Source organism: Monodelphis domestica, chromosome 1 (assembly GCF_027887165.1).
Source record: "Monodelphis domestica isolate mMonDom1 chromosome 1, mMonDom1.pri, whole genome shotgun sequence".
Taxonomy (NCBI): domain Eukaryota; kingdom Metazoa; phylum Chordata; class Mammalia; order Didelphimorphia; family Didelphidae; genus Monodelphis; species Monodelphis domestica.
In genome coordinates, this window is record NC_077227.1 from 326894115 (window position 1) to 326921526 (window position 27412).

Below are 27412 nucleotides of genomic sequence, written 5' to 3' on the forward strand. Positions count from 1 at the left end.
ACCCTCCCAGCATCCCCCATTTTTCAGGCTTAGGAGCGTAGAACCCTGATAAAATAGGAAACCATTTATTATTAAGAAACAGAGAGAACTCGCCCGAGACAGTGGTGGACAGGACTCACATCCTTTGATGGAAAATAGCTAAATGTGGAGCAGCAGAGATTGTTATTTGATCAACAAAGAGCTAGAAAGAGCGACCAACCTCTTATCAGTATGGACAGAAACTGCTTCTGATAGGGCTTGGGCTAGGTGACCTCATAGGTCCTTGAGATTTTGTGTCTGCCATGTTCAGTTTTATACTAGGGTGGTCTGAGGTAGTGGATTACACACTGGAGTTGGAGTCAAGAAACCTGAGTTCAAATCTTTCTTCATACTTGTGGGTTTTTAAATTAATACACAATAACTAATATTATATTTTATAAAGTTTTATTATGTAAAGGATGGCAAAAGGGATCTGAATAGAACCCTGCATGTTGATGGACAAGCAGCTTGGTGGCAGTTGAGAGTTAACAGAGGATTCTGGGTAAAGAACTGGGGGCTGAGGAGAATTCTGGACAGTTGAGGACTTACAGTTTGGAAGGAAAATGGAGAGGACTTTTCTTGGGGGATCCAAAGCCATGAGAGAGAAGAGAGAGACTTTACTACTTATCTGTGTACCTGCTTCTATTGAGAAATCCTTCTACTACCGTTCTCTACCTACCAACAAAAACCCTAGATTTAGAGGAAGCTTGGCTTGGACTCTTTCATCTGAGTCAGCCTCCCTACTTCTTTCTGGGTCTCCCCTTTATCCTCCTTTGATTTTATTGAGATATATACTAGAGATGTTAGCTTAGAAATAAAGAAAGACTGACAGCTGGAAAGGAGGCAGAGTTCGTTGGGACTTGGACTCAAACCTCCTACATCTGGCTGTTGTGGGATTTAACTTTAGGGCATCCTGTTCCCTTTTCCCTTCTCTACTTGCCTTCCCCAATCCTAATAAAACCTTAGTTTTAAGTCAGATTTTGGGGTTGGCTTGGTTTCTTACAAGAGAGAGGTTGGGTGACTGAGAAAAGGATTCAAGGGTGAATCCTATCTCATCTGTGGTAAACTAGATCTGGGTTGCCACAGCCCTTCACAGAAGAGGGCTTGACTACAAACCTCTCTGCTTGGGACAATTTAATTGATCAGGGATATAAACATCTTCCTTGGGAGTTGTGTTTCCACTAGGACTCAAGGGATATAAATCATAAAATACCCTTTGAGAAGAGAGATAGAGAGTCCTTTCTGTCTCTTTGAGGTTGCCTCAAGCTCTGGTGTCAGCCAACTCCAGGGAGGGAGAGATCCTGCCATCTTTCCCTCAACCCATCTGCTTACATCTCAGCATCCATATTCCACTTACCCCATTTCCCCTCAACCTTTCACTGGAGTTTACATCTATCCAGTGGGACAAACTTATTCACCCCTTCCCTCTATTTAAAAGAGAAGAGAAAGAGTCCCCTATTCTCCTCTTTTACAATTAATAATAACTAAAGTAAAAGAACTACCTGAACCTAGTCCAGTGGTGAGAAAAAGAGAGTGAGGGAATGGCTTACACTGAACTATATACAAAGGTGACAGTACAAATGTGGTAGAGGAGAGGAATTCTGGGAAATACTGAAGGACTTCTGGGGGATGAAGTCCAAGAGTATAAGATTCTAATTAATACATACTCTTTTACTAGCTATATGACCTTCAGCTTCTTTAGATGTTAAGATAAGAGGGTGGGACCTGATGGACTTTAAGGCCCCTTTAAGCAAAAAGTCTAGAATGTTATAGATTGTTCAAGGCATGTGATCTTATGATTCCGTTAACCTATCCAGAGAACTTGCACCCAATATTTTATCCCTTTGTTAGTCATTTGCCTAATATCGATGGATATTTATCTGGTTTGTGTTTCAAGACGTTTCTTGAGTCTCTTAAGAGATAAAATCTTGGGACCTTGGAAGAATAGCTCATTTTCTTATAGCAGATATGACCATGCCATTCCCTTCCCCCGGACTCAATGAACTCTAGTGGCTCCCTATTATCTTCAGGATCAAATAGAAAATCCTGCTTAGCATTCAAAGACCTTCCTAATTTGGCTCCCTACCTTTGCAATCTTCTTACACCTTATACCCACTCTCTCACTGCCACACAGTGAGAGAGTAAATCTGTGATTTAGCGACGTGGGCCCTGCTATTTCTTTTCTTTTTTAAAACTTTTACCATTCAGTCTTAGAATCAATGTTGTATACTGGTTTCAAGGCAGCACAGTGGTTAGAGATTAGGTTATTGGGGTTAAGAGACTTGCCCAGAGTCACAGAGGAACTGTCTGAAGCCACACTTGAACCCATGACCTCTTCTCTCTAGGACCAACTCTCAATCCACTGAGCCATCTTGCTGTCCCCATCTGCTTTTTTTTTTTGCAAATAATTTAAATTTTATTTGGTTGCAATACTCTAAAACATTTGAGTACAATATTAAACACTGCTTTCTATTTGTTTTTTATTGAAATTTTATTTAATTAATTAATTTAGAATATTTTTCTCTGGTTACATGATTCATGTTCTTTCCCTCCCCTCCTCCAAACCCCCTCCCATAGCCAGTGAGCAATTCCACTGGGTTTTACATGTTGTAAACAAAGATTTTGAGAAGTGACAAAATGGATCTGCAGAAAAAGCAAGAAGCTTAGAACTTGGTAAAACGCCAATCAAATGAGATGGAGATAGAGTTCCAATGGAATCTTGAAGGGAGCAGTTAGGAAACCCAGCTGCTTGAACTTCACTTCCTTCTCTGGCTGTTGGAAGAGAAGGTGGAAGAAAAACTCTCTCTTTGGTCATTGATTATCCATATGACTGAGTGCTGAGAAGACTTGGTGAGAAGAAAACCAGTCAGCCTTTGCTGTCAACATCTCCCCTTAGGGAAGATAACTGTTATTTCCTGAATTTGAATATATCTTAGAATCATCAATCAACAGGGGAAATTTATAAAATTAGGGAGACCTATTTTCCTCTCATCATCTCCCCTCACCTTACCTCCTCTATTTAAAAGAATAAAAGACCTCTTAGTTGAAAGATTTAATTGTGAGAGTTAGTTATTAGAGGAAATCTTCAAACTTACCATTTCTGAGAAGACCATTCAAGACAGTTGAAGGAGAACAGGAAGTAGGGTAGGGGGAGGAGCGCAAGATCTAGCCTTTCCCCCTAGCTGGCTTCCTGGTGTTAGGGCTTTAGCATTTCCTATTACCATAATTCCCCTGATCAAGACCTATTTCCATATTAATATTTGCAGTAGGGTTATCATTTCCAGTCTACATCCCCAATCATATCCCCACCAACCCATGTGATCAAGTAGTTGTTTTTCTTCTGTGCTTCTACTCCCACAGTTCTTCCTCTGGATGTGGATAGCAGTCTTTCTCATTGTCCTGGATTATTGTATTGCTGCTAGTAGAGAAGTCCATTACATTCGATTGTACCACAGTGTATTAGTCTTTGTACAATGTTCTTCTGGTTCTGATCCTTTAACTCTGCATCAATTCCTGGAGGTTGTTCCAGTCCCCATGGAATCCCTCCAGTTCATTATTCCTTTGAGCACAATAGTATTCCATCACCAACATATACCACAATTTGTTCAGCCATTCCCCAATCAAAGGACACCTCCTCCTTTTCCAATTTTTTGCTACCACAAAGAGAGCGCACCTGCCTTGTTTTTTAAACAAGATACTCCATTCCAATCTTTCCACCCCCAACTCTGAGTATTTTCATTGGCTATTTCCCATGCATGGAATGATCTCCCTCCTCATCTCTTCCTCCTGGATTCCCTATTTCCTTCTTCAAGGCCCAGATAAAATCTCACCTCCTACAAATCTTTCCTGATGCCCCCCAAAGCTAATCCCTTTTCTCTGATAGGACTTGTTTATCCAATATAGCTTTTTTTGTACATAGTAGTTTGCATGTTTCCCTCCATTAGACTGTGAGCTCTTTGAGAACAGAGACCGTCTTTTTTTTTTTAATCCTCAGTGCTTAGCACAGTGCCTAGCACATATCAGGCACTTAATAAATATCTGATAATAGAATCTTGGCTGGGAGGAGCCTTAGAGGTAATTGATTCAAAGTTTTTCATTTTGTAGATGAGAAAAATGAGTTCCAGACAAATGATGTGACTTGTTCATGATCATATAAATAGGAAACTGTGAAGTTAGGTTTTGAACCTACTCAAATTACTTTTAAGTGGTTGGATGGGGTCTAAAACAAAGGTCATCTGAGTTTCACTCTGTTTTCTCTAGAGGCATATGATAGGTGTCTACAGTCCCACTCCACTTCCTGGTCCCTCTCCCCCACCCCCCACCCCCATTGTGTAAAAGCCATATCTCCTACTTGGAGGAAGGAGCTGTCAAAAAGATGGCTCAGGGACAGCTAGGTGATTTAGTGGATAGAGGTCCAGGCCTGGAGACAGAAGGCTCTGGGTTCAAGTCTTACCTCGGACACTTCCTTGCTGTGTGCAAGTCACTTAACTCCAATAAGCTCGTCCTTGGGTTTTTCTGTCTTGGATCCCATACTTGGTATTGATTCTAAGACAGAAAGTAAAGGTTAAAAAAAAAAAGATGATTCACCACATTATGAAATGTGAGTTGTAAGAAGCCACAGAAGTCATAAAATGTGTTTTTAATTCTGAGTCATAGGGTTAAAAATATTCAGCTGGACATCAGGAAAAAGAAAAGTGTCATTGTCACAAAGTTGGGATAAGTGTTTTAGGAGCCAATGCTTCTCCTCCCTGTGATAACAGACATTATGGCAGCCAAGCCATGATGTTGGTAATCTGATCTGACTGCCTGTCTCACTTTAACAGATTGCCTTTGAATGGAATGTCTTGCTTCACATTCGAGATGCTTGTTACAACCTCTTCTAAACAGCTCTTCACATGCAGTATTGAGGTACGTGGCCCCAATTGTCCATTTAGGTGAGTTTGGTGTGTTTCCTTTAGAGTTTGATCATTAGAGTTTGGGTCCAAAATGTTTTGTCATGACTGTTCATTCCTGGGAAAATGGAAATCCATTGGACTGGTTCTGTAAGTTCAATGGTTATCTGAGGGACTAGGAAGCAAGTCTGAGCCCATCAGAATAATTGAACTCTTCTTATTAAATACCTATCTTAAAGATACTGAATTAGCTGCTGAGGATACAAAGACAAATATTTTTTGAAAGCTTGAATGAGGAAATACATAAGGGTTCAGGAAAAGTGGTTCTCGAGTGGAGCCTTGAAGGGAAGCTAGAGAGTCTAAGAGGAATTTCATTCTAAACCTAAAGAACTTGTATCTGCCGTACAAAGTAGCAGAAGGTTCTGGAAAGTTGTCTAAAGTTACCAATATAGATGCATAGGAAATTTAGCAATCAAATTAGATTTTAAAAGACATGATCAAAAGGTAGAAGAAAGGACAGAATAAAAAAATAATATGGCACAATTCTATAAAAATAGGATCAGGAATGATAAAGCTCATAATACACTGGCTGGCAAATAAAGGCAGGGACCAAAAAAGTTTGTTTTTAAGATATATTGGTTTAAAAAATTAGGAACAGAAGAAAGGAAAGGGCCACTGCTTAGGGAGAATGAGGCAACAAAGAAGTCAGAGCTGCTCAGTTCTCATTTTCCTTTTGTTTTATGTGGGAGGAAGATGATCTTTATAGTGGGAGTTATGCAGGGGGAGAGGGCTAAAGTGAAGTTAATATTCAGGATAAGTAAGTAGCAGCAGAGAAAGCTCCTCCTTGCCTGTGATGAATCCAGGACTCCTGACCCAGATAAACTATATATCCTTAGGCACTAAAGTAATTGGCAGATGTGATTGCTGAGCCCCCATCAGTGATATTCAAAAAGTTGTGAAGGATGGGAGAAAAACTGAAGAATTAAGAAAGGGAAAATGTCTCAGTTTTAAAAAATGGGAAAGGAATAAAGTCTGTAATCTATAGATTGCTGAGCCTGATTTCAATTCCTTGGGGGAAATCAAGAATGGATTCTAAAGAGACAGTTGATGAAAAGTCTGAAAATCTGAAAAGGCAGGATGGAATCATAATGTAGATGCCTCTAAATGGTAAACTGAGGAGTTGCCTTTTATCCCAGAGGCAATACAGAGACACTAAATATTTTAGAAAAAGAGAATGATATGGTCAGATCAGTGTTTCAGGGGAAATATTTAGTTAGTATTGGGGAGGATGAATTGTTGAAGGGAGAAACTAGAATCTGGGAGAATAATTCAGAGACTCTTGAAACAGTCTAGGTAATAGGTGATGAGGGCCTGAACTAGGATGGGGAGACCACATGAATAGAGAGACAGAGAGAGAAATAGGTGTTTTGGAAGTAAAATTGGCAAAGTTTGGGAACAAATTAGATGAGAAAAGTAAGGGAAAGGAATGAGTTGAGGATGGTGCTGAGGCTGTAAACCTGGGTGATAGGAGGATTAGTGGTGTTCTCAACAAAAAAAATAGAAAAATTTAGAGGAGGGGTAGTTTCATGGGAAAGGTAATAATTTCTGTTTTGGATATGTTGAGTTTGTAGTATCTATATGAAATCTAGGTGGAAATATCCAACATGCAGCTGGTGATACATGAGGGAGCTCAGGGGAAACTGGGGCTGGATCTATAGATTTAGAAGTTATCTGTATTGTACTCATGTGAACTGAGGAGATCATTGGAAGAGTATGTAAAGAGAAAAGAGAACCCTGGACAGTATTAGGGAATATGCAAGGTGGGTAAGGGAGAAAGAATAATCAGGCAGACAAGAACTAGAAAAGAAATAGTATTGCAAGAGCCCAAGGAAGAGAAAGTCAAGAGGACAAGGGATGAGTTATCAGTTTTTAAAGTACCAGGGAGGTCAAGAAGATTGAGATCTATAAAAAAAGACAGATTTAGCAATTAAGACACCATTGATAAGCCATTCCCCAGTAAATAAGTGGCCAAAGAATATGAACAAACAGTTCTTAAAAGAATCACAAATTATTTATAAGTATATGAAAGAAAGTGCCAAATCATTAATAATGAGAGAAATTCAAGTTAAAAAAAACCCTGGAAGTTTCACTCACACCCAGAAAATTGGCAAAGATAATGAAAGATGGGAGTAGTCAGTGCTGAAGGGGTTTTTGAAAGGCAGGTCCACTAATTAATGCATTGTTTGTGGAATTGTTAGCAAGTACAACCTTTCTGTCAGCCAACAGTTATTAGGTACTGACTATGTTCCACACATATTGCAAAGGATGGGGGATACAAAAACAAGCAAAAAGAAAAACACTCCCTTCTCTCAACGAGCATTCATCCTAATAGAGGAAGACAACTTAAAAGGAAGCTGAAGGTTGGGGAGTGAGGGAAGGTAGGAGCATAAAGGAGAAAGAAGTCTAGATTGTAGCCAGATGGTTGTAAATAGATGCCTTAATGGGTTCCTTCCTTAAATGAAGGTTCTGGAATTAAACATCCAATCAGAGGGAGGAGTCCAAAAGGGTAGAAAGTAATTTAGAATTATACAAATCAAGTGGTTATATTGTCCATACCCTTTAACCCAGAGATTTCATTGCTAATATCTATCTCAAAGAGATCATTTGTAAAAAGGAAGGTCCCATATAAAACTTATACATTCATTATATCCTTAAACACATATAGCAGGATTTTGTGTGTGTGTGTGTGTGTGTGTGTGTGTGTGTGTGTGTGTGTGTGTGTGTGAGAGAGAGAGAGAGAGAGAGAGAGAGAGAGAGAGAGAGAGAGAGAGAGAGAGAGAGAGAGAGAGAGAACTGGAAATAACCTACATGCTCACTGATAGAATGGCTAAACAAATCAGGATATATAAATATTATTTTATTGTAAGAAGCAACAAATATGATAAATACACAGAGATAAGCATAGAGATGTTTCCATAAACTGATGCAAAGTGAAGTAAATAGAACCATTGTGACAACAACATAAATGGAAAGAATAGCCATCACAAAACAATTGAAAATGTATGTTACAAAATAACAAAGAATAAGTTCAGCTCCAATGAAGATGAGTAATAATAATCAATATTATTAATAATATATATTAGAATTTGTATAGCACTTACTATGAGCCTGACATTCTTCCCATCACTTCACGATGATCTCATTTGATCATTATAATCACTCTGGAAGGTAGGTGCTATTTTTATCCCCATTTTATAATTGGGGAAAATAAGACTTGCCCAGGGACATACAACTAATAAGTATTTGAGGCTGGATTAGAACTCATGTCTTCCTGTGTCTAGGTCCCATGTTCCTTTCCATACTGCACTATTTATACTGCATATAATATTAGATTTTTTCCCCTATAAATTAATTGGTTTTCCTGAATCTTACTCTCCCTTCCTTCCCTCCTTCCTTCCTAGTAAGTGCAGAAAATTGTCAGATTCCTCCCAAATTCTCCTCCAACAATATTAAAGTAGCAACTCAAAATAAATTCTGAAGCATCAGAACCAACAAAAGGTTAGAGCAAAACGAAATTTCAACCCATGACGACTTAGAAGGTTGTCAGGAAAGCTCTATTTCATTGGGATGAGAGTGGAATGCATTCAAAACAGGCTGCTAGCAGCAGGCCTTGGGGGGTGAGGGGGTTACTGAATCCCTGGATATGGTGATGGACAACTGGTTAGAAGAAAATTACAAGGAACCCTTTCTTGACATTATGTGCAGGACTGTTGCCCACACTCAGTTCTGGGTCATAGACTCAGGGTGAGGAGGAGCATTAGCAGGAGTGGGGATCCTGATCATAGTTTCATGGCAGAAAAGAATGCTTATGGTTTCTCAGACCAGAGCACAGATTGGGAGAGCAGTGTACTAGAACTAGCTTTGAACATAGCAAGATGAAGAACCTAAAGCTTGGACAGTGTCCTTGCTACCTCTGGAATAGAGCCAAATTTTAACATAGAATTAAAAGTTAAGAAATAGTCTGAGAAAATGTGCAAACAACAAACAACAACAACAAAAAGAACCTGACCATTAAAAAAGTCACTATTTTGACAGGGAAGTTCAATACAGAAACTCAGAAGAAGATAATGAAATGAAAACAGATACAGATAAAGCCTGAGAGAAAAAATGTGAATTAGTCTCTGGCCTTAGAAGTACTCAATAGGATTTTAAAAATCAGATAAGAGAGGTATAGGAAAAATGTGGAAAAGAGATGAGAATGATGAAAGATAATCATGAAAAAAGTCAACAATTTAGTAAAGGTAAAAATAGTAAAGAAAATGATAACTTAAAATTTGGAATAGGCCAAATGGTTAAAGAGACACAAAAAGCCCCTGAAGAGAAAACTTCTTTAAAAGTAAAATTGGAAAAATGGAAAATAAGGTACAAAAGTTCACTGAAGGAAATAATTTTTTTAAAATTATAATTGGATAAGTAGTAGCTAAATGACTCCATAAGACATTAAGAAATGATCAAACAAAACCAAAAGATTGAAAAAATAGAAGAAAATGTGAAATATCTCATTGGAAAAATAACTGACCTGGAAAATAGACCAAGGAGAGATAATTTAAGAATTGCTGGACTACCTAGAAGCCGTGATCAAAAAAGAACCACAGCATCATATTTTAAGAAAATATAAAGGAAAATTTCCCTGATATCCTGGAACCAGAGAATAAGCTATCTATTGATCAAATCCTGAAAGAGATCCCAAAATCAAAATTCCCAGGAATATTATAGCCAAATTCCCAGATCAAGGAGAAAATGCTGCACCAATGGGAAAGAAAAAAAAACTGAAACATCATGGAGTTAAACCCAGCATAATACAAGATTTAGTAGACTCTACATTAAAGGATCAGAAAGCTTAGAATATCATATTCCAGAGGGAAAAGGACCTTGGATTATAACCAAGAATCATCAACCCAGAAAAACTGAATATAATCTTTTGGGGGTAAAGAGGAGGAGTGGATATTTAATAAAATAGACGACTTTCAAACATAATGAAAAGACCAGCATTGAATATAAAATCTGACTTTCCAATACAGAATTCAAGACAACATAAAAAAGTAAACATGAAAGAGAAATAAAGAGAATCAGTAAGATTAAATTATTTATTTTTCTACACAGGAAGTTGATACTTATAACTCTTAAGAACTCTATCATGATTAGGATAGTTAGGAAGAATATAATGGATAGAGGGTATGGGTGTGAGTTCAGTATGATGGGATGATTTTTTTTTAACATAAAGGACTTAGAAAGAGAGGCAGCTATGTGGCTAGAGCCAGGCATAGAGATGGGAGATCTTGGACTCAAACCTGGTCTCAGACACTTCTTAGCTGTGTGACCCTAGGCAAGTAACTTAACCCCAAATTGCCTAGTCTTAACCACTTTTAGGCTTTGGAAGTGATATTTAGTTATCAATTCTAAGACAAAAGTAAGGGTTTTTTAAAGTTTTAAAGAGAGAGAGATGCATTAGAAGAAAGGGTAAGGAAGAGGTAGAGTGGAGTAAATTATCTCATAAAAGTGGTACAAAAAAGCTTTTACAGTGGAGGGGAAAATGGGGTGTGGGTAGTACAGTGCTTGGTTCTAGGAGTAAATACTATATACATTGAGTTGAATATAGAAATTTATGTTACCCCCCCCCCCAGAGAAATAGGAGGAGAGGAGAAGAAGAGAAGAGGGTGGCTAATAGAAAAGAGGTAGATTGGGGGAGTCAGTGGTTAAAGAAGTGAATAAATAAAATTATAAATTCAATAACTTTAAAATATTATTATTTAATTATTTTCAAAACAAACAAATAAATAGAAATTAAATAATAAATTAACCAACTAAATAAATCCTTTGGGGAGGGGGAAGGAATAGGGTGAAAGGAGAGAGAAAGAACGATAAACAGTGGGAAAGAAGGATGGAGGAAAATACACAGTCATCATAACTGTGAATATGAATGTAATGAACTTACTCATAAAACAGAACAGATAGCAGAGTAGATTAAAAACCAGACTCTTCCAATATATGTTGTTTACAAGAATTTGAAGCAGAAGACATACACAGAATAAAGGTAAAGGACTAGAGCAGAATCTCTTCTTCATTTGAGGTTTAAAAAAAAACAGGGATAACAGACATGATATCATACAAGCAAAATCAAAACCAGATCTAACTAAAAGACATAAGCAGGGAAATTACATTTTGCTAAAATGTATCATAGACAATACAGTAAAATCAACATTAAACATATTTGCCCCAAATAGTGTAGCATCTAAATACTAAAAGGAAAAGTTAAAGAAGTTACAGGAGAAATAGACAATAAAACTATACTACTAGGAGACTTCAACTTTTTCCTCTCAGAACTAGATAAATCTAGGCAAAAAATAAACAAGAAAGAAGTTAAGGAGATGAATATAATTCTTAAAAACCCTTTATCTTCTTAGAATCAGTGCTAACTATTGGTTCCAAGGCAGAAGATTGGTAAGGGATGGGCAATTGGGGTTAAGTAACTTACCCAGGGTCATACAGCTAGGAAATGTCTGAAGCCAGATTTAAACCCTGGACTTTCCATTTCCAAGCCTGGCTCTCTATATTTACTGAAGCAATCTAACTATCCCAATGAAGATAATTTTAAAAATGTTAGATATGATAGACATCTGGAGAATATTTAATGGGAATAGAAAGGAAAATACTCTTTTCTCTGTAGTACATGGCATCTACACAAAAACTGACCATGTATTTATTAGGGCATAAAAACCTCATAACAATGCAGAAAAGCAGAAATGCATCCTTTTAAAATCATAATGCAGTAGAAATTACATTCAGGAAAGGGCTATGGAGATATAGATAAGAAAGTTAATTAGAAAGGAAATCAAAACCTAAGGAGTGTGTCAAAGAATAAATCATAGGAACAATCAATAATTCCATTAAAGAGAATAACAGCAATGACACAACATAAAATTTATGGGATGCAACCAAAGCAGTACTTGGGAGAAATTTTATAAAAGTTTACATTAATAAAACAGAGAAGTAGCAGATCAATGAATTGGGAATACAACTAAAGAAAAACTAGAAAAATAACAAATTTTAAATCCCTAATTAAATGCCAAATTGGAAATTCTGAAAATCAAAGGAGAGATTACTAAAAATGAAGGTAAAAAAAAAAACATTGAACTAATCAATAAAACTAGGAGCTGGTTATATAAAAAAAACCCCATAAAATAGATAAATCACTGGTTAATTTAATTTTTTAAAAGAAGGAAATAAAATTATCAGCACTGAAAATAAAAAGATGAATTCACAATTTAAGATGAAATTAAAGTAATTATTAGGAGCTATCTTTCCCAATTATATGCCAATAAATCTAATAATCTAAGTGAAATAGATGGATATCTACAAAACTATAAATTACTGAGATTAACAGAAGAATAACCAGACTACTTAAACAACTCTAACTTAGAAAAAGAAACTGAAAAAGCCATCAATGAGCTCTGTAAGAAAAAATCTCCAAGCAGATAGATTCACAAGTGAATTCTACTGAACATTTAAAGAACAATTAATTCCAAATACTATATAAACTATTTGGGAAAATGGACAAAGACGAAGTTCTACCAAATTCCTTTTTTTTTTTTACAAATATGGTGATGATAGCCTAAACCAAGAAGAGCAAAAACAGAGGAAAAAAACAACTATATACCAATTTTCATAATGAATGTTGATGCAAAACATTTAAATAAAATACTAGCAAGGAGGTTATAGCAATAGATCCCAAAGATCACACACTATGACCAGATGGGATTTATCCCAGGAATGCAAGGCTGGTTCAATATTGGGGAAACTATCAACCTAATTGAGCATCTCAATAGGAAAACCAGTAAAAAAAAATCATACGATTATCTCAAGAGATACAGGAAAAGCTTTTGGCAAAATACAACACTCATTCTTATTTAAAAATAACATTAGAGAGTATAGGAATAAATGGAGCTTTCCTTAAATTAAATAGTATTTATCTAAAACCTCAACATTATCTGTAATGGAGGTAAGCTAAGAAGCCTTCCCAATAAAATCAGAGGTGAAGTAGTTTGTCCATCATCACCACATCATTCAATATTGTACTAGAAATGCTGGCTATAGTAATAAGAAAAGAAAAAGAAATTGAAGGAGTTAAAGTAGGCAATGAGAAGGCAAAATTATTATTCTTTGTAGATGATATGATGATATTCTTGGACTATCCTAGACAATCAATTGAATAATCAGTTGAAATGAACAATAATTTTAGCAAAGTTGTGGGACATAAAATAAACCTACATAAATTGCCAACAAAATCTGGCAGCAAGAGATAGAAAGAGAAATCCCATTAAGAATAACTGCAGAAAATATAAAGTACTTGGGAATTTACCTGCCAAGACACCCCAAAACTATATGAACACCATTATGAAGCATATTTTACTCAATGAAGTCAGATCTAAACAACTGGAAAAAATTAATTGCTCATAAGTAAGTCAATATGATAAATGGTAATTCGACCTAAATTAATTAATTTATTTAGTGTCATGCCAAGCTACCAAAAATTATTTTATAGAACTAGAAAAAATAATAGCAAAATTCATCTGGAAGAACAAAAGGTCAAGACTATTAAGGCAATTAATGAAAAAAATATGAAGGGAAGTGTCTTAACTGTGTCAGATAATAATCTGTATTACAAAGCAGTAATTATAAAAAAAAATTGGTGCTGGCCAAGAAACTGAATGGTGGATCAGAGGAATAGATTAGGTACCCAATACACATAGGAATCTAATGTTTGATAAACCCAAAGATCTCAGATTTGGGGTCAGGAATTAACTATTTAATGAAAACTGCTGGGAAAACTAGAAAACAGTGAGGCAGAAACTAGGTAGAGACCAACACCTCCCACTGTATATCAACATAAGGCTGAACTAGTTGTGGTATCTAATTGTGATAGAACACTGTTGAACTATAAGAAAGGACAGACAGAATGCTTTGAGAAAAATCTAGAAAAAATTACACAAACCAATGCAAAGAGAATTGAGTAGAACCAGGAGAATATTGTACACGGTAACAGCAATATAGTACAATGATCAACTGTGAATAACTTAGCTATTCTTAGCAGTACAATGATCCAAGATAAATCTGAAAGACGTATGATGAAAAATACTATCTACCTCCAGAGAAAGAACTGGTGAAATCTGAATGTAGATCAAAGTATGCTTTTTTAAAACTGTTTTAAAAATTTGGGGGCTTTTTATTTTGGGGGTCTGTGTTTTCTTTCACAACATGACTAATACAGAAATATGTTTTGCACGATTGCACATGTATAATCTTTGTCAAATTGTCTGCTTTCTTATTGAATGGGGAAAAGAGAGAGGGAGAGCAATTTGGAACTCAAAATATGAGAATGTTAAAATTGTTTTTACGTGTAATTGGAAAAAATTTTTAAAGAAAAATAAAGAAAGCAATTTGTTTATTAATGTAGGTCCTGCCTGCATCAATGCTTGGTTTATAAGCAGGCAGGAATGTGTGGGAGCCTGCTAAACAACTCTGTGAGAACTTCTCATTAAATTTTGAATGTGAACATTTACACCACAGAAATTGGAAAACACTAAAAACTAGGGCTTGATTTATTATTTTATTGATTATCTTGACTTTAAAAAGTAAAGGAGATGTTAATGATGCAAATTAAATTTAAAAGTATCCTTGTGTACATTTTTCCCCTTGGAAAGACAGTTAAGACATGATATAGTAAATGTCATAATCCAATAAGGAGAGTCTTGGGTATAATCTATCAGGGTAAAGAGCAGAAAACTTGTTTTGGAGTTGGACAGGAAGTCACTAATGATGAAACTTGGATGCAGGCTAGGACAATTCCAGGCTTCCAGAGTACTACTGAGGCAACACTGTAAAAAGAAGTAAAAATGCTCCTAGAAGTTTCCTAGGGGTTGACTGGCATTCCTGAACTTGGTCAGGAGGAGGAGGCGGCAATAAAAGCTATAAAATTTGTCTACTTTATTCTTTTTGTTGCTCAGTTATTTTTCAGTTGTGTCTGACTCTTCATGACTCCAATTAGGGTTTTCTTGGCAAAGATAGAATGATTTGTCTTTCCTTATCCAGTTCATTTTACTGATGAGGATATTAAAGCAAACAGGGTGAAGTGACTTGAGCAGTCTCTGAAGCCAGATTTAAACTTAGGAAAATGAGTCTTCTGACTCCAAGCCTGGAACTTTATCTACTGAGCCATCAAACTGCCCCACAATCCATTCTTGACCCATATGTTCAGTGACTTCATTCTGTCCTGGGATCTGTCAGTACAAAAGAAAAGTTCTATCTGGCCTCTCAATTATACTGAGATTCCTGGATCACTCTCAAGATATTTGCCTGTTAAAAGGAGAACAAGGAAAGAACAATATATTACACAATCATAGAATTATGGCAACCTCAGAATTAACCTAGCTTAATTTTTATATGAAGCAAGAATCATTTCTCTAACATCCCTGGCAGTTTTCTTGCTTATTCCTGAAGACCCCAGTGGAAGGCTTAAAAAATATGATATAATAGAGGAAAAGAAAATCAAAGAAGGCACAGTACTACATCTTCTTGGTGGACAGGAAGACTATAATAGGTAGAAGGCACAAGACAGAATCTGACATAACCATTATTATTTTTTAATGTCTTCTCTGCCAAAGAGAATAGCCACAAAATAACATGGTTATTAAAATAATAACTATTTGAATGACTGGACCCAAGTATTAGGGTCTTCAGTAGTACTCTGGGGACCTGTACTTAGCCCTGTGCTGTTTAGTATTCTTTTTTTTATTTAAATTTTTTTTAAACCCTTACCTTCCATCTTGGAGTCAATACTGTGCATTGGCTCCAAGGCAGAAGAGTGGTAAGGGCTAGGCAATGGGAGTCAAGTGACTTGCCTAGGGTCACACAGCTGGGAAGTGTCTGAGGCCAGATTTGAACCTAGGACCTCCCGTCTCTAGGCCTGGCTCTCAGTCCACTGAGCTACTCAGCTGCCTCCCTGTTTAGTATTCTTAGCAATAAACTGGATAAAAGCAAAAATGATAAGCTTATCAGATTTGCAGATGACCCAAAGGTGGGAGAGCCAGCTAATACATTGGATAACAGAATCATGATCCAAGGTCTTGACAGTTACGAACATTGGGGCTGACTCTAATAATATGAAATGAAACAGGGATAAAAGAAAATTTTTTCACTTGTTCAAAAAATCAACTCCACATGTATAGTATAGGTGAAGTGTGGCTAACTAGTTTTTCTTCCTAAAAAGGTCTAGGGATTTAATAGTTTGAGCATTAATATCAACCAAAAAAATTATATTTAGCTAATGTTCAGAAAGACAGCAATGGCAGTCCCATTGTGTTCTGCCATTGTCAGGTCCATATATGTTCACTTCTGGGTTCCACATTTTAGGAAGGAAATTAATAAGACATAGAACATCTGGAGGAAGGATAGCATAGGTCCACAATATGTTCTACCTTATGAGAATTGGTTGAAGGAACTAGAAAGGATAGTAGACAGAAGAAAAAACTTAGCAGGGGGTGGGTGTGATAGCTACCTTCAAAGACTATCACATGGAAGAGAGATTAGACTTTTTTTGTTTGGCTCCAAAGGCCAGAACTAGTAGGTGAAGGTTGCAAAAAAATCAGATTTAGATTCCATGTAAGGAAAAGTGCCTTAACCATCAGAGCTCTCCAAAAGTGGCATGTATTGTCTGAGCAGATCCCTTTCTTATTAGAGGACTTTAAGCCAGAGCTGGATATTCTCTCTTGTTGGGCAAGATTCTTTTACACGTTGTTCTCTGAGCCCTGAGTGTCAACATGTGGGTACCTCCATTTTAGGTAATTTGGTTATGCCAAACTCTGTGAAATGAGGAAGCTCATGTATCATCAAGTTAACATTTCTCTAAGCAGGAATACCTCTGCAACATTCCTGACAAGTGGCCATCCAATTTCCACTTAAAGAGAAGTCCTTATATCTTGATGCAACCCATTCTACTTTAAAACTCTTATTTATAAGGAATTTTGCTCTTTCTAAACATCTACCTATTTCTCTTGGGTGTATGGATGTTCAAGGAGGATGGGGACCACTCATCCACCTTTGGGGTCCAACTAGTAAAGCTGTAGCATGCCTATCAGTAAAACCCCAGTGAATCGTCTTGGCAGATGGTCTAATCCAGGTTGAGAGCATCCAATGGGCCCCCAAATCATCAGTGAGTTAGGGGCATGTCCAGAGTGTCCCTTATTCAAATAATGCTATCACTCTTCACCTCCATTTTAGAACTCCCAAGTTCCAATGAAGAACCATTAATGACTAAATCATTAATACCATGAAAAATGTAAATCCAAACAATTCTAAACTTTTTCCTTATATTTAGCAATTTGGTAAAAATGATGAAAGATGGAAATAGTCATCCATCTTAGAAGGAACATGGAAAGAAAGGCATAGCAATACACTGTAGGTAGAACCATTCTGAAAAGCAATTTGGCATAAGGCCTGCCTGAAAGTGACTAAAATGTCACCTTTAACCTAATGCTAGACATATGTATCAAGAAAATAAAAGACAGAAAGGGAGTCTCCTAATACACCAAATTCTTCCATAAGCAGAACTCTTTGTAGTAGCAAAGTTCTAGAAACAAAGTACATGCCTATTGATTGGAGAATGGCTAAATAAATTGTATTATGTGAAAGATATAGAATTTTACTATGCAATTAGAAAATATGAACATAAAAAATTCAGAGAAGCATGGGAAGGCTATATAAACTGATGCAAAATTAAGTAAGTAGAACCAAGGAAATTATATATATATATATACATATATATATATATATATATACCACTGCAACAATGCAAATGGAAAGAGAAAAAATGAAATTGAATATTGAGTAATAGATAATGATCAGAAAACTTGATCCTGCAGATAAGTTGAGAAAATGTACTTCTCTCTTTTCCTTTTAAAGGTGGAAGATTATGGGAGTGGAAACTTGTATGTACTGGCAAATATAATTGAAGTGTTAATTTTATTGAAATGCTTTTTCTTTTTATTTCTTTTTTATTCTTTGTTGCAAGGGTAGGAGTGGAGCAAGGGATATATTTAGGAATGAAGATAAGTCAAGATATCAATGAAAGTTTAAAGGGAGTAAAAGAATCAAACAAAGAATCCCCCATTTCCTTCAAAATTCAGTTTAAGCACCACCTCCTATAATAATAACATTTGAGGGTTGGAAGGGACATCAGTGACCATCTAGTCTAAACTCATACAAAATAGGAATTTCTACTACCACATACCCATCAAGAGGTTCTCCAGCCTCTGCTTGAAGATCTCTAAGGAGTGGGAACCCTCTCTTCCCAAATATACACCTCTTAAAATAATTCATTCCTTTTATGAATAGCTCTAATTCTTGGGAAGTTTTTCATTATATCAAGTTTAAATTGACTTTTTTACAACTTCTACTCATTCATTACTTACCCTCTGAAACAAAACAGAGTGAATCTAGTCCCTTCTTCATGTGACATCCTTGAGCTACTATGCCCACCATTGAATTTTCCTTGATACTTATATGAACTTTAGATTCTTCACAATCTTAATTGCATTCTTCTGAACCATTCTGAATAGGACATAATATTCTAGATAAGCTCAAGAAGGGTAGAAGCATGTTGGGGCATCATTTGCCTATTTCTGGAAGCCTTTTTCTGGAAGTCCTTTAATACAGTCCAAGATCTCATTGTGTTCGTTAACAACTACTATTTAAATATGCTTCCTTCATCTTATTCTTGTGAAGCTGATTTTTTAATATTCATATATAAACTTTGCATTCATCCATTTTGAATTTCATTTTATTAGTTCTAACCTATCATGATCTTTTCAGGATCCTGACTGGTTATTAGCTGTCCCTCTTGGTTTTGTGTCCTCTCCAAATCTGAGCAGCATGTGATATATATTTGCCTTTTTTCCAAAGAATTATAAAAATATTTAGCAACACAGGGAAAAGATCTGGGACCTCTTGAGAGATTGATATTGAATCATTAATCTCCTTGAATCAACCCATTTGTATTGTCTTCCAGTGCACATTTCCATTTTCTCCACAAGAATAATATTCTTTTAAAAGTTTTGCTAGAATATAGGTATATTTTACCCACAGCATTCCCTTCATCTTACAATTGAGTAAGTGGGAAGTGTTCACCTGGGATCTCCTCTCAGACCCTCTGTTTGAGGAGGGCAACCAGGAAATTCACCTTATTGTTTGCCATCTCTACTGACCTCTTGGATTTCACTATCTCCAGAAACTGATTCTTCAAGATGAAATTAACTCTCAAGTTTTTGCTTCTGATTATTTCCCACCCCAGCTGTAGGACTTCATCATGGCCCCCACCAAATAACCTCTCTATCCTCTTGCTCTTTCAGCTTCTTATTATATGTTGTCTCTCCACCATTAGATTGTGAGCTCCTTAAGATCAGTGACCAGCTTATGTCTTTCTTTGAATTCCTACCACTTAGCACAATGCCTGGCACATAGTAGGAACTTAATAAATACTTATTATTGACTAATCCTGCCAAAAAAAAAGTAAGGTAAATATGACATGAAATAATCTTCATGAAACATTCCTGTTTCTTTGTAATCACTACTCTTCTAAGTAGATGATTACCAATCATCTCTTTAATGATACTTTTTAAAATTTTCCTCAGGAAATGAATTTAAGCTCATTTATCTGTAGTTTGTTAGTTTTGTGTTCTTCCATTTTTAAAAATGGGGAGTTTGCCTTGACTAATTTTGTGAACCCATTCCTAATTTCCATAATCGTTCATATATGGCTGAGAATATTTAGCATCATATCTGTTAATTCTTTCAGGATTCAAGGATGTCGTTCATTTGGACCAGGTGATGTAAATTCATCAAAAGAGCCAGATTCTTTCTCACAGTCTCCTAACTTATTTTGGGTATCAACTCCTAATTAGCTTGTTCTGTCATTTCATTATAATTGCTCTTTAACTCAGAGCAAACAGAAACAACAACAAAAAAGAATCAAGCTCCTCTGCCTTCTCTATATTGTCAGTTATCATTTATATCTATGTTTATATCTATAGCTACATCAATATCCATATTTGTCTCTATATAGCTGTGCATCTATATATGTTTGTATAACATACATACACATATATGCATACATATATTCACATCATTTCCACAGGACTAATTTTTTTGCTTAACTGTCCTTGCTTTCATCTTTTGTACATTTCTTCCTTTAAAAATCTAAGTTAGTTGGTGCAACCACAATAATATCTTAAGACAAATGACATTTTTCTTTCTCATGGAATTCTTTTGTATCTTCAGAATTTCATTTTTGGGTATTTCCCATCTCTCCTGGGCTGACTTCCTTCCCTATAAACATCTTGCTCCATGACATCTTACCTATCTTTCCTCTGAATCCTTTGAAATATGCTTTCTCAAAAATCTTGGGTCCAGGGGGCAACTGGGTAGCTCAGTGGATTGAGAGCCAGGCCTAGAGACAGGTGGTCCTGGGTTCAAATCTGACCTCAGACACTTCCCAGCTGTGTGACCCTGGGCTAGTCACTTGACCCCCATTGCCTAGCCCTTACCACTCTTCTGCCTTGGAACCAATACATAGTATTAATTCCAAGACAGAAAGTAAGGGTTAAAAAAATCTTGGGTCCATGTCACAATATGGCTAAATTTCTTCTCTTCCATCACAAGTGTCAGTTTGGAATTGCCACTATACCCTTGGGTTTCCATCATTTCCATACCAATGACTGACTCCTCTCTGTAAAAATCAGATCCTGTGTAGAATCTCCTTTTGTTGTTTCCCCCATATTTTGAAGGATAAACATTTAGAAATTATTTGCTGAGAGAGAAAGCTCCTGGCAGATGTCTGGATAATTGAGGCCACTCTTCATTTCTACTTTATATCATGTCTGAATCAAATTTATGATCTATTTTCCAAACTCCTCAACTATTTCCTCTTTCTGTCAAGGTGATCTGTGGTATTATCTCAATGATAAAAAAATCACTTCTGTTTCTCTAAATAACCTCTGCCAAACGTCTTCCCTCTAATTCTTGGATTTGCTCACCCTTTCTTTATATACAATACTCTTACCCAATCTTCTACTTACTTTGTTTATTACCTATACAGAGACATGGTGCATAGAGTTTCATGCTACCAAGTTTCAGTGCTATCTATAAGGTCAAATTTGCTTTCTCCACTTTGGATCTCCAGTTCCTCTGTTTGTTTCTTAAACTCTGGGCATTTGTATATAAATATTTGAGGACATGGGTTTTTACTATTGTCTCCTTTCCTTGGATTTTGTCTGCTAGGAACTTCTACTTGTTTCAACTGCTATTGCTCTTTTATTATAGCTTCTCTCTATGTTTTCTAGCATGAGGGATATATAGAAGTTTCCCAGATCTCCCATCCTTTTTATTTTAAAGTTCTTTGGATTATATTTACAACATACTTGACAAATGCCTTCCATTGATTTTCCCAACTGTTTAGTGCCACCTCCTCTAATTACCTTGTATTTAATTTTTATATTTTGTATTTCCTTTTATGTGTGTATGCTGATTGTCTATTTCCCCATCCCATTTTTACATCTACATCCCCTGAGCACTAAACAAATACTCATTTGAGGGAGCATCTAGGTGCCTTGGGGGACTGAGAGTCAGGCCTGGAGGCAAGAGGTCCTGGATTCAAATATGACTTCAAATACTTTCTGTGTGATCTTAGGCAAGTCACTTAACCCTCAAATGTCCAGCCCTTACTGCTCTTCTGCCTTGGAACCAATACATAGTACAAATTCTAAGATGAAAGGTAGAGATAAAGTTTTATAGTTTTTTTAAAAAATACTTATTCAATGCTTACAGAATAAATATTCCCAGTTCTTTCAACTGTTCCTCCTGGAACATTTTTTCTGGGCCCTTCATCTTTATTATTACTTTCCTTTTGATTGGCTTGTCATTATTCTTAAATTACAGTGCCTGAAACTAATGATAATCTTATAGATATGATTCAATCAGGATACTGTTTTTTAAAAAAAATTTCCTGGGCATTATGGTTTTGTTCATACATCCTGATATTGCATTTGCTTTTTTTTTTTCTGTCAGGTCACACTGTTGAATCAGCTATGAACCACTGAAATTACTTTCTTATTCTGTACTGATATGATTGAGTTAAAAATTATTTTATACAGATATTTTAATTTGCCAATTACATGTAACAATAAATTTCCACATACATTTTCTGAAGTTATATGATCCAAATTGTCTCCCTCCTTCCCTTTCCTATTCCTTCCCAGACTGGCAAGCAATTAGATCTGGGTTATACATGTATTATCATACAAAATATATTTCCATATTATTTATTTTTCTAAGAGAATAATCATATAAAACCAAAATCCCAAAATAAAAACCCAAATAAACAAAAGTGAAAATCATACTTTGATCTGCATTCCAACTCCAACAGTTCTTTCTCTTTGTCATAAGTCCTTCAGAATTGTCCTGGATCATTGTATTGCTGAGAGTAGCTAAGTCTTTCACAGTTGATCATTCCACATTATTGCTGTTACTATGTACAAAGTTCTGGTTCTGCTTATTTCACTCTGCATCAGTCCATGAAGGTCTTTCCAGTTCTTTCTGATATCATCCTGTTCATCATTTCTTACAGCACAATAATAATCCATCATATATTACAATTTGTTTAGCCATTCCCAATTGGACATCCCTTCAATTTATGGTTGACTTTTTAACACAAGTATAAAACCAATATTCCTTTAGCAAATTTTATCTTATTAGATTCAAGCCATTATTCTAGCTTCTAGTGACCCTTTTGAAATCTGATTGTTGCCTAATGTGTTCACCATTATTTCTAATTTTAAGTTAGCCATACATTTGAAAACTATATAATTCATGCTTTCATTCAAGTCATCAATAAAAGTGTTTATTTCTTATAGGTATGTTCACCTCTCCACCATTCTCTACAGCTTGATATTATCCACTGACTCTTTGGATGCAATCATTCAAGTGGTCATGAATCCACCTAATGTATAGAGCCCAGTGCTTTCTATCAGGCCAGTAAGTTATTATAAAGCCTTTGTCAGACATCTTGCTGAAATCCTGCTATGCTGTGTCTCTGGCATTTCTTTGAGCTATCAGTCTAGTCTCCCTGAGCTTAGATTGACACAAATAAAAGCAAGACACAACCTTAGAGTTCCTGAACCAGAGGAAATTAGACCAAGTCAATACCATCATGGAGGTGGTTGGAGTTTTGCTCCAAGGAAATAACATGGAAGGAGAGGGGATGGAATGCATTCTGCCTTCCACAATCTTCTGCACTTTATTGCCCTCTTCCTACTCTTCATTGCTTGGACTTTCTTAACCTTAAGGCCATAGGAGCCTATTACTGTCATGTTCTTCTCCCACTGGTCCCCACCACCGTCCCCATCCTAGGGTGATGGCACCCAGCCATGATGGATTTCTAGAGTCATGCCACCAGGCCTGGGAATTCATTTCATTCTGAATGTTTGGGATCAGTAAGAGAAACAGCACTGTAGTAGTGTGTGTTGGTGTATCCCTTGGTAGCTTTTGAATCTCTCTCTCTCTTTCTTCCTTCAACCATCCTGTTCCAAATCCAGCTCTTCAAGGCCCTGGAATTCTTGCTTACATCTCTGATGTCAAAGTTGGATGCAACCCTTAGAAATAATTACGTACAGCTAAGTTGGGGACAGGAAACCTAAGGTCAGTAGAGGGGAAATGACTGGCCCAAGTTCATCCATCTAATAAATTAGCAAAATCAAATCTCCCAAATACCAGTTTAAAACTCTCTCCACCATACTATACTGTTTTAATAAATTCCTCTTATAAACTGATTGCAACCTTCTTTCTAGCACCAGAAAGAGAGGGATGGCAGTCATGATTAATTCTATTTAATAAACTTGAGATTGTAGGCTGGTGAATTTTTGAATCTGGTGCTGGGAATGTCTGTGTGCATATCCTCATTTGGAGGTGGAGATAAGAGGGAAGCCAGAGGATAGGAAAGTGTTGCCTAGCACCTGGTTTCCCATAATGCTTTTTCCAATATAGGTGGCTCCACAGAGGACTAGCTTTGTTTTTGTTTTTCACATTCTAGTGTAGTGGAAAGAGGAATGGACTTGGAACCAGAAGACCTAAAGTCAAATTATTTACTACTTGTGTGACCTTGGCCAAGACACTTACCCTCTCTGGGCCTTAGTCTCCTCATCTGTAAAAAAACGGGGGTTGGACTAGGCAATCTTTAATACCCTTCAAGCTCTAAAATCTGATGATCCTATGATCCTGTAAGTCAATGTCGCTATTATCATCTCAGTTAAAAAACTCAGAAAGGAGAAGAGTTTGCACATTTCTGACAGTCGGGGATCTATGACTCACACTGGACCATCTGTTATTTAATGAGAAGATGACAAGCTGATTGGATTTTTTTTTCACTTTTTAACATGGCAAATTGAAAAATGTGAATCTCTTGATCTGTATTTTAATTACAGGCCCTCTGACTCTCCTCCTTGCATTTCTAATTGGAGGATAAATAAAGCCTTGGCTAACCTTGTATTCTCTACTGGTCATGGTCGGGGGTAAAGAAAGGGCTGAAGCAAAGTCCCTATGGCTTGGGATTTCCAAAGGCAGAACCTGATGGACACTATGTTTGCTCTCATTTCAAGAGTCCTTTTGAGGTTTGAACCCCAGCAAAGATTAGCTGACCCTGTCTCTGGAGAATTGAATTGGCATATACAGCAGATAACACATTGGCATTGAGTTGAAGAAAATAATCAGAGGACAGAGTGTGGTGTAATAGAAAAAAGCATGGGGCCAGGAGACTTGTTTCTAAATGTGTACTGCTACTAACAGGCTATGTGGAACAATTCACTTCATCTCCCTGGACCTCAGTTTACTCCTCTGTAAAATGGGCAGGTCAGTCCAAGGGATCAGTAATTTTTCTTTCAGCTCTGACCTTCTATGATTGTGAGGGACACCGACATCTTTTATTCTCTATACAATGATCCTAAGACCCTTTCATCTTTGGTAGTCTATATTCTAAGGCCCTTTCCAATGCTAGCATTCTTTGTGCATATCATTTCCGCAATATATATTTTAAATATATAATATATTTCCATAATTTCCTATATTGAAGGCTCCGTCCAATCTTCTTTTTCTATTCATTTGCTCATCATACCCCTATTAGCCCACTTCCAGTGACAGGGAGAAAATAACCAACTCAGGCTCTCTTTTGAAAGGCTTCAGTCCTGGAAAACCAGCCCTCACCCCTCAGTGAAAGACCCCTCCCCTCTGAGGCTGAGCCTGGCTCCCTGCCTTGAGGAAGCAGCTCCATCTGACTTTATAGGAAAGCATGGCTTGAGAGCGTGGTGAGCAGGCCACGTGCTATGTCTCAGTCCAAGTCCGCTGTCACGTGACTATCTACAGTAGATTGATGAAATTAAGCACAGATGGGCTACTTTGTTGTTGTTCTTTGAACCGACAGCTGCCGGTATAAAAATAAATTAAATTAAATTTCACATAAGTCAGACTTTTTGTATTTTTTTAATGATTTAAGTCCCCCCCCCCTTTTTCTTAAAAAAAATTGTTTTCTTTCTTTTTAGCATATGGAGGCAGAGAAAACTCTAGGGCAGCAGAAACAGAATTTGAACGAGTTCTTCCACAGCCTTTCCTAAACTGGAACCTTAGCCTAACTTTAAGATATCACCTAGGGATCACCCTACCTCTGCTCTACCCCTTTTCCTACCCACCCAGAAAATGGGTATTGAATTAGGAAATGTTTGGATTAGATATTCAGGCTGTTCCGGGTCATAGCAAATTGGAATAATCATCTTTTGCTATGGTGTTTCGGGGGACTAGATAGAGTACTCTGGGTGCTTTGGGAAGGCAGGGAAGTTGAGTTACAAGGGAAGAAAGGCAACAGCCATAGGTTCTTGTCCTGAAGAGTCATTTTCTGTCCAAGGATGGAGGTGCCTGTAATCAACAATTAAAATCAGGGAGAAATAGCACCTTCGCTTCTTGTGTTTGAAACAGGCTCTAGTGATCACAGAACTATATAGAATGTCAGGGCTATAAGGGGCTTTATGTTTAGAGTACATTGTTGGTTAATGCCAAAGATCATCATCTAGCCAGTGCCCTCCTTTATACACATTCAAATTTTATAGAGTGACCTGCTCTAGGTCACATCAGGATTTAGTAGAAAATCTGGAACTGCTGGAGTAACTCACACAGTGTGAAGATTAAATGAAACAATAAATGTAAAGTGATTTGGAAATCTTAAAGCATTATTTTAATGTGAACTATTATGACCTTGATTGATATTATTATTATTATTAATTGCCACTTTTATTCTCTTCTTTTCACTGATGTTTATATAGAAATGGTTCTGGAACGAGTCATTATTCTATTAATCTTTTATATGTATAAAAGAATTTTTATTTAGAGTTGAATCACAATATTTAGATGTAAGCTTGTCCTCCTTAGGTTCATATAAAGCATCCTTTGTACACTCCCCGTTATAAAGACGTTGCTCTCTTTAACTCTTTAACTTGACCTTTTCTGTCTTCTTTACTTAATTTCTTGTCAACTTCTTAATTATTTGATGTGGGTATTCTTTAGAGACCTGTTTAGGGCACTCTTTTATTCTTTCACTACAAATTATCCCTTAGCAATCTCATTCATTTGCATGATTCAAAGATCACTTCTTTGTGTATCTGTGCTTCTGGTCTAATGTCTCTTCTAGCTCTAGCAGACTTGCTCAGAGGACATTTCCTCGTGGATGTCCCACCAGTATCTCCAAAACTACATGTCCTCACCTGAACTTATTTTTCCCACCAAATCTATTTCTACTTTGCTTGTTGGGTCCATGGAACCACCAATCATCTCGTTTTCCATGTTCATAATGTTATCTCTATTTCCCCCTATCTCTCACTCCTCACATCCAGTTCATTTCCATCCTGTTCCAAACCTAGCTCTTCAGGGCACTGGAATTCTTGCTTACATCTCTTTGTCTCCTCCTCTATTTCCATTACCACTACTCTAATATAGTGCCTTGTGATCACCAGCATAAACTACTGCAAGAATCTCCTATCAGGTTGCAGTAACAACCGCATCTATCATTTGTAGATTAGGATAATTTCACTGGAAGGATATTGCAATATTTTGCTATGCAAACTTTACTTCTAAGTATCTTGTGTGGCTGATGAAGAAGACAAATGAATGGCAGGGACAGCTGGGTGGCTCAGTGGATAGAGAGCCAGGCCTTGAGATGGCCTTCAAATCTGACCTCAGACATTTTCTAGCTGGGTGATGTTGGGCAAATCATTTAACCCCAATTACCTAGCCCATACTGTTCTTCTGTCTTGGAACTATATTGATTCTAAGATAGAAGGTAAGGTATTTATTTTTAA

At 36.7% G+C, this 27412-nt stretch overlaps 1 long non-coding RNA gene across 1 annotated transcript in view; it reads left to right on the forward strand.

Moving 5' to 3' along the window:
- The first annotated feature begins 2575 nt into the window (after positions 1 to 2575).
- LOC130456355 (uncharacterized) overlaps positions 2576 to 27412 on the forward strand; it is an 85638-nt gene continuing 60801 nt past the window's right edge. Inside the window, exons 1-2 of the long non-coding RNA XR_008915097.1 lie at positions 2576 to 2868; positions 4842 to 4926. This is a non-coding gene — a long non-coding RNA (uncharacterized LOC130456355). The remainder of the gene's footprint in view (positions 2869 to 4841; positions 4927 to 27412) is intronic.